This window comes from Rattus norvegicus, chromosome 6, assembly GCF_036323735.1.
Source record: "Rattus norvegicus strain BN/NHsdMcwi chromosome 6, GRCr8, whole genome shotgun sequence".
NCBI classification, from domain to species: domain Eukaryota; kingdom Metazoa; phylum Chordata; class Mammalia; order Rodentia; family Muridae; genus Rattus; species Rattus norvegicus.
The window spans coordinates 58,078,247-58,086,025 of NC_086024.1; the positions used below are offsets into that span (position 1 = coordinate 58,078,247).

The 7,779-nt window shown below is 40.1% G+C and overlaps 1 pseudogene; it reads right to left on the bottom strand.

Moving 5' to 3' along the window:
- Positions 1-5,834: 5,834 nt before the first annotated feature.
- Positions 5,835-6,969, bottom strand: Gapdh-ps5 (Glyceraldehyde-3-phosphate dehydrogenase, pseudogene 5; annotated as a pseudogene).
- Positions 6,970-7,779: the final 810 nt, after the last annotated feature.

The window sequence follows — 7,779 nt, forward strand, 5'->3', positions numbered from 1 at the left end:
TCTATATTTGTCTGAGGTCAAAACATGTCTGTAGACAAGTATGCAACACTTGTTGAAAGGCTTTCCTGGACACAGTGTGGTAGCACACAAGAGACATTTCACTGGTGTCTCCAACCATACAATGTCCTATACAATGGCAGAGAACCTCAAAAATTATTCAAATTTCCCCTAGGAATAAACAACAACAAACAAACAACAAAACAAAGCAAATCCTGTAGAATCTACTTTCTCTATGGTGTGTGTGTGTGTGTGTGTGTGTGTGTGTGTGTGTGTGTGTGTGTGTGTCTGGGTCCTCCTCTCTGGTTTCCCACTTTCCCTCAGAGTATATCACCTTTGTGGTAGGCATCGTTTTATGGAATAAATTTTTTGTTTTGTTTACTATTCCTATTTTTTTGAGATGGGTCAAAACACAGTTAATTCAGAACCAAATGCTGGCTTCCTTTCTACTCTATTTTTCTATCCCAGTCCAATTAAGCATGCTGGCCTGAGATAAAAGATGAAAGACAATTCTAGACTTTTACATTGGGTGCCAGATCATTGTCTGACAATATCAGAGAAGTTAGGAAATTGAGTCGTGGCTCAATCTGCAGAACTGCTGATGGTATTTTAGTATTAGCGTTTTCCTTCTTAAATGGGTAACAAATGTGTGGTGAGTGTCCTCCCCCTACCGTATCTGGAATTAGTCTAATTCCCTGAGGAGATACAGACAGCAATAACCCTGGAATTTAGGGGATTCACTCTCCTATTCTTTACATTAGCTGCTGCACCCAGAAGGTATGAAATGAAAGGCAGTATGCTCTGTTTAAATGTTTGGGCTTTGGAGGCAGACACTCTGCCTTCCATTTAAGCTTTCCCACTGAGACTTTGAATAAATTATTTATTAGTATTTTTTATTGTTAGAGTTCTTAAATGTAAACACATACTGAATGATAAATATGTTTAAGGTACATAAAACTTGACAGCATCCCAGACAGAATACTCCTATGCCATCAAGAAAGAGGTCATAGATGCCCATAGCCTGTCTCCTCTTCTTGTTTAAGATCAGACCCTGGTGGAAAATGAGGGTAAAATGACAGATGCTATAAATTTCTGACCCTATGGTTAGCCTTCTTAAGCCTTGATATCTTCACATGAAAAAAAAATCAGAAAAAGAAGGCTAATTTCGAAGAATATGAGGATGAAAGAAACTGCCCAATTGTAGAATACTCTGTACTTTGACATTTTGCACTGCATTCCTAGCCTTCTATTTTGATATTTATTTACCTTCTTGCATCAGAAGGGTCTGTCCTCTGCCTGCTTAAGTAGAAAGCAAACTCCATCTCCTTCTAAGAGATGAAAACCCGTTCCCCCCCCCACCCCAACAGGATTGAAGGGTTTGAACCTAACTGGAATGAGCAGAGTTCTACAACCCCGTGACAAAAAAGTAAACAGGATTAGACCAAGGGTTCATCTTCAAGAAACACTAGTGACTGTCAAAACAAATCTGATTAGCAGGGCAAGATGAACAGGGTGGAGCAGAGAGTCTTCTATTGAGAAGTCAGGGGAGTGGCAGGTGACAGGACCCATTGTGTTAACTTCTTTCAAGAAGAGAACATTTCTATGCATTTACTTCCACTGAGAGAAATCTCTATTTCTTTCTCAAAGGTAAATAGCTTCTAATGGACTCTTTTTGACCTCTAGATATCTAGAATTTTTTAAATTCCTCTTATTTTTCAGACAACTGCTTGTCTAACTCTAGCACACATTTATCTTTCCTTTTCCATCATTGTACCCATCCATGGGCCCATGGAGCATGTAGATATGCATTCTGACACAGAAATATTTCACTATGTAACTAACATTCCCTAAAACCCACATTTTGTACAGTGACCCAACATTGAACTTGAAGCATTATTAGAACCATTGTACATAGGTCAATTGTACCTTTTGGGAACTCAAGGCTATTCTAGAAAAACTACATACATTAGTTACATTTCTTGTTGCTCTGGAAAAATACTTGACCAAAAGCAGTTAAGGAAGTAAGGGTTTATTATGACCTGGAGTTTGAACGTGCATGTCCTATCATGGCCAGAAATTTATGTGGTCAAGATGAGGAGGCCAGCTCATCACCTGGCATCCATACTGCAGAAGCCTATATCCACAGGAAGTGAGGCTGGCCCATGAAAGTGTAAGGTCTGTCCCCAGTAACTCACTTCCTCCACTAAGGTCTCAGAAGCTCCACCAACTTTCCAAATGGAACCACAACTTTATCCAAGAATTCAAATGCATGAACCTCTGGCCCCCTGGTCCTAATAAGCTCATGTCCATCTCATGATACAGAATGCATTCTTTCCATCTTCTGTAGCCATCAATAATTCCAACAATCTTCAGAAGTCCAAAGTTTCTTTTGAAACTAAATGCAGTTTCTACTTATAAGCTCCTGGATGATGATTGATAATGATGATTGATGATAATGGTGATGATGATGATGATGATGGTGGTGGTGGTGATGAAGAGGAAGAGGAAGAAGAGGAAGAAGAAGAAGAAGGAGGAGGAGGAGGAGGAGGAAGTGGTGGTGGTGGTGGTGGTGGTTGTGATGTGATCGTGCTCTATACTTCTGACATTTTATGGAACAGAATAAATATTTTTGTTCTAAATAGTAGGAATGTGAAATAACAAGGGATGATAAGATCTAAGCATGACTAAACTTAGCAGATCAAACATCAAATCCCAATATAAGGTATTTAGGGCTAGTGACAGAACAATCTTGTCTCCAGTAGAGCTTCTTTCTTGAATGCGATCTATTCTAAGCTGCAATTTTTCTCAGGGGATGTTCCATGGTTCCATTATCTTTAACATCTTGGGGTCTCAGTACAACTTACGTTCATTGCTTTGTGATGACTTCTCAAAGCCTCCTTGAAAGGACTTGAAACTTATCACACATTGCTAGGTCTCAACTGTTCTGTGAAATCATGGTGGGAGACTGAATAACCTACTCAATTCTGCATCATCTTTTATACCTGAAAAAACAGTACTCTGTGGATAATGCTGCCAAGTTCTACTGACAGCTCAGGATGAATAATGGATCCCCTGAGCCATATTTGCAGCAGGAATTGTGTCTAGAGGGAGACTTCTCGAAAATTGCTTTTCAGGAATAGGGAAGCCCATTTAGCATTCTTAATTTAGTCCTTTTTCCTTTCAAATACATTTTACCTGCTTATGAGTTGGAACGTTTAATGGATGAGTTTTTGCCCATTTGGTACATTTTCTATTGTCTCAGTACAGAGCAGGGGTTCCTCTTCTACAGTAATAACCTCAATTTTAGGACTCATGCATCTTTGTCTCAACTTTAAATTTATTCAAGCTTTTCTTTTTGACAACCTGAAGATTTTCAATATCTTTCTTATCCACTTGTTTTCTTTTTACTATATACCTGAATAAGAAAGGTGAACAGTAATCTTTCCTCATTCCATAGCCTGGATGCAATCTTGCCTTGAAATTCCTCTACTAAACACATAGTTCAGTAAATTTCAAGTCAGCCTCACTTAAAATACACCTGAATATAGATTTAAAACTAGAAAATAACCTAAGCATCTTCGAATCTAGTAACTAACAGAATCCTTGTTCTCCTCTGAACCTCATACACTGGGCTTCTACAGTTTCTTTTTCTGTTAGTGTTCTAGTTTACCAAATATCTTTTAGAATGACACATTAAGCATTTTAAAAGTACTCTAGAGTTTTTCTCACCCAAAGTTCTAAACTCTTCTGCCGTCTTCCTGCAAACTAGTTCCAAAGGCCTACAAAGTTTATGATCACGTTTATCATGCAACAACCCTACTTATGTAACCAATTTTCTGTTTTATTTTTCTCATTGTTGTGACAAAATACAAGACTAGATGGCATCTATGGAGGAAAGAGCTTTTCCTGGCTTAGAACATGAAGGAATTCATTCTGTCATGGTATGAAAGGCATGAAAATGGGAGCAAGACTGCATTTGGTCCTGTCATATCCACAATCAAAAAGCAATGTGTGAGAGAGAAGGAAGTGAGGCCAAAGTCTAAAACTTCAAGGTTAATCCTCAGTAATCCACTTTCTCTTCCAAGGCTATACACTTCTTAAATGTTGTATATCCTTCCAAAATAACACCACCATCTAGGGATTAAGTATTCAAATATCTCAATTGATGGGGGATATTTCACATTCAAACCACATTGTTGAACTTGATAACCTTTACTTTTTTTCCATGTACTTTTCTATATTAGGAAATCAGATTCAATTTCAGAATATACACAGACCAGTAAAAATTAAACAAGACTACAGATTACAGATAAGTAAAAGGCTCATTTCCTCAGTATTTTCTTCCATCAGAATTTGAGCTTTAGTATAGAATGATGCGTACAGGGTACTGGTTTGGTAGGCTCAGTAGCACATGCCTGTAATTCCAATACCCAGAAGGTAAAGCAGGGAAATCACAACTCTGGAGGAACATTGATGGCTCTGTGTTCCAAAGGTGAGGCCAGCCCACGCAACTTATCAATACCCTGTTAAAGGAAACACAGCTGAAGCATAAGGCAGAAAAGGAAGACTGACTCAGGAGTCTGACATACCCAATCGACTGATATCCCTTGTGAGCTTAAGCAGATTTTCATCTTCTCTGAGTCTTACTTTCCTTTTTACACAATAACATCAAATGTAGTCAATATACAGTGTCATTATGAACTCAGAAGGATTACTCAACTTGAGCCTCTTGCCCAGTGCCTGGCACAGAATATCAAACCAAATCATAGTATCCTTAGTAATGAGAATAATCTTAACAAATTGGTTTTTTATTCTCAGTTGTTTGTGTGGTAACTAATGTTTCTTTTTGTGAAATAAATCATCATCAGTAACAAATATTTTCTGAACCACTCAGAATGTGCTAGGTATTGTTCCAACCTGGTCTTTTAAACTTTGCCTTTCTTTTTGAATTAGTTATTAGTATGATCTCCAGGTCTACATGTGATAAGTAAGTTTCTCACATTCTAAAAAAAAGCAAGGGCTGGAAGATCAAAAGGTTTTACTGCATATCATGTTCTTAACTACATGTCTATATATGATGCTGTTCCTCCACGGCTTCTGTATATATGATAGAATCAACTTCAGAGCTTGACCAATGCATCTGTAACCATTTTATAATAAACTATATACATATGGTATTGCATTATGCTTGAGTTCAAGATTTTGTGTCTGGCACGTTTGCCAAACACATGTGTACTGTCTTTGGGAAGAGGGTGCGTGGAGTCAAATAATTCACATTTACTTCCACTTGTATTATCCTAACGCTCCCTACTTAGTTATTTTTTTTAAAGTTCTAAGTATAACGTGGCACTCTACCTACCAAAACTGTTCTCAAGAACTACACATAGAATTTCAGCAATTTCAGTGTCTTGGGTTGTTTTCTATAGTGGATTACACTAGGATCATATTCTGAATTCAATTAACTTCAGAACAGTTAAAGTTGATGTTTATAATTATCATATGTTGAAGTTTAAATGTTGTATAGCAACGGAGGTATCTTGATTGGAGTTTCTTTTTTTTCTTCTTTTTGTGGATGTAGCAAACTTTATTGATGGTATTCAAGAGAGTATGGAGGGCTCCCTAGGCCGCTCCTGTTATTATGGGTGTCTGGGATGAAAATTTTGAGGGAGTTGGGGGCCGAGGTGGAATGGGGACTACTCAGCCACTGAGGGCCTCTCTCTTGGTCTCAGTATCCTTGCTGAGCTATGGTGGGTGGTCCAGGGTTTCTTACTCCTTGGAAGACATATAGGCCATGAGGTTCTGTTGCTGTAGCCATATTCATTGTCATACCAGGAAATGAGCTTTACAAAGTTGTCATTGAGAGCAATGCCAGCCCCAGCATCAAAGGTAGAAGAGAGTGGGAGTTGCTGTTAGAGTTGCAGGAGACAACCTCAGTGTAGCCTAGGATGCCTTTTAGTGGGCTCTCAGATGCATGTTTCCTCACCTTCTTGATGTCATCATATTTGGCAGGTTTCTCCAGGCGGCATATCAGATTCACAATGGATACACTGGGAGTAGGAACAAGGAACTGGCATGGAAGGCCATGCCAGTGAGCTTCCTATTCAGCTCTGGGATGACCTTGCCTACAGCCTTGGCAGCACCAGTGGATGTAGGGATGATGTTCTGGGCTGTACCATGACAATCACACCACAGTTTTCCAGAGAGGCTATCCATAGTTTTCTGAGTGGCAGTGATGGTATGGACTGTGGTCCTGAGCCCTTCCTCAATGCCAAAATTGTCATGGATGACCTTGGCCAGGGGGGCTAAGCAGTTAGTGGTACAGGATGCATTGCTGACGGTCTTGAGGGAGTTGTCATATTTCTTTTGGTTCACACCCATGGCAAACATGGGGGCATCGGCCAAAGGGGCAGAGATGATCACCCTTTTGGCCCCACCCTTCAAGTGAGACCCAGGCTTCTCCATGGTGGTGTAGACACCAGTAGACTCCACAACATGCTCAGCACCAACATCACCCCATTTGATGTAAGTGGGATCTCACTCCTGGAAGATGGTGATGGGCCTCCCGTTGATGAAAAGCTTCCCATTCTCAGCCTTGACTGTGCCGTTGAACTTGCCATGGGTAGAGTCATACTGGAACATGTAGACCATGTAGTTGAGGTCAATGAAGGAGTCATTGTTGGCAACAATCTCCACTTTGCCAGATGCAGAGAAGGCAGCCCTGGTAACCAGGCACCCAATACGGCCAAATCCGTTCACACCGACCTTCACCATCTTGTGTATGGGACAAAGCTGGCACTGCATGAGAAGATGTGACTGTCTCCAGAACAGGGAGGAACAGAGTTGGTTGGAGTTTCTATTGTTGTGATAAAATACTGTGACCAAAAGGGAGGAATGGGTTTATTTTAGTTTAGAATTCCATGTCACAGTTTGTCATTAAGGGAAGTTAGGGCAGGAATTCAAACAGGGCAAGAACCTGGCAGCAGAAGGTGACAGAGACTGTAGAGGAGTGCTACTTATTAGCTTGCTTTGCATGCTTGCTTTTCATGCTTGCTCTGCTGGTTTTCTTATAACACCTAGGAATACGTTCCCAGGAATTGCTCATCCACAGTGGGCTTCGGTCTGCCTACCTCAATTACCAGTCAAAGAAAATGAACAACAGACTTGCCTATGGGCCAATCTTTTGGAGGCATTTTCTCAATTAAGATTTCTTCTTCACAGACAGGCCTCTAGTTAATGTCAAGTTGACATAAAACTAACCAGCAGAGAAAGCCTAGAAAAACCAAATGTCTTTGCTATGTATTTGTTGTATATGTAAATAGCAGGTTTATTGCAAATAAACTAAGTCTTATGTTCCGTGCTTAAAAGTGGCTCTATCTCGCAATAGCTCATGAGTTCTCTATTAATATCCAAGGTTAGATTAGTATTTTCTACAACACACTTCTCCTAGTATACTGTCAAACCTCTGGATCCTTCTGCTGCACCTGAGACTACTTCCTTCCTGATCCTTACCTCTGTTGTCTTCTGTGAGGGTGATTTCTATCTCTTGACATGCAACAGATTATAGGAACCCCAGGTGCCATGGAAATCAAAGAGCAATAACTGTTAGACTCTTCCTTTGAGGTTCACACAGAACCAGAGTGTATAAAAAGTGAGATGCAGTAAAATCAGAGAAGTTTCTCATATGGTGGCCAGGTATGGGGGCGACTCATGCTTACACCTCCAGCTCTCTGGGGTCGAGCTGAAAATATGGTGAGTGTGATTCCAGGCTAGGCTGGATGACAA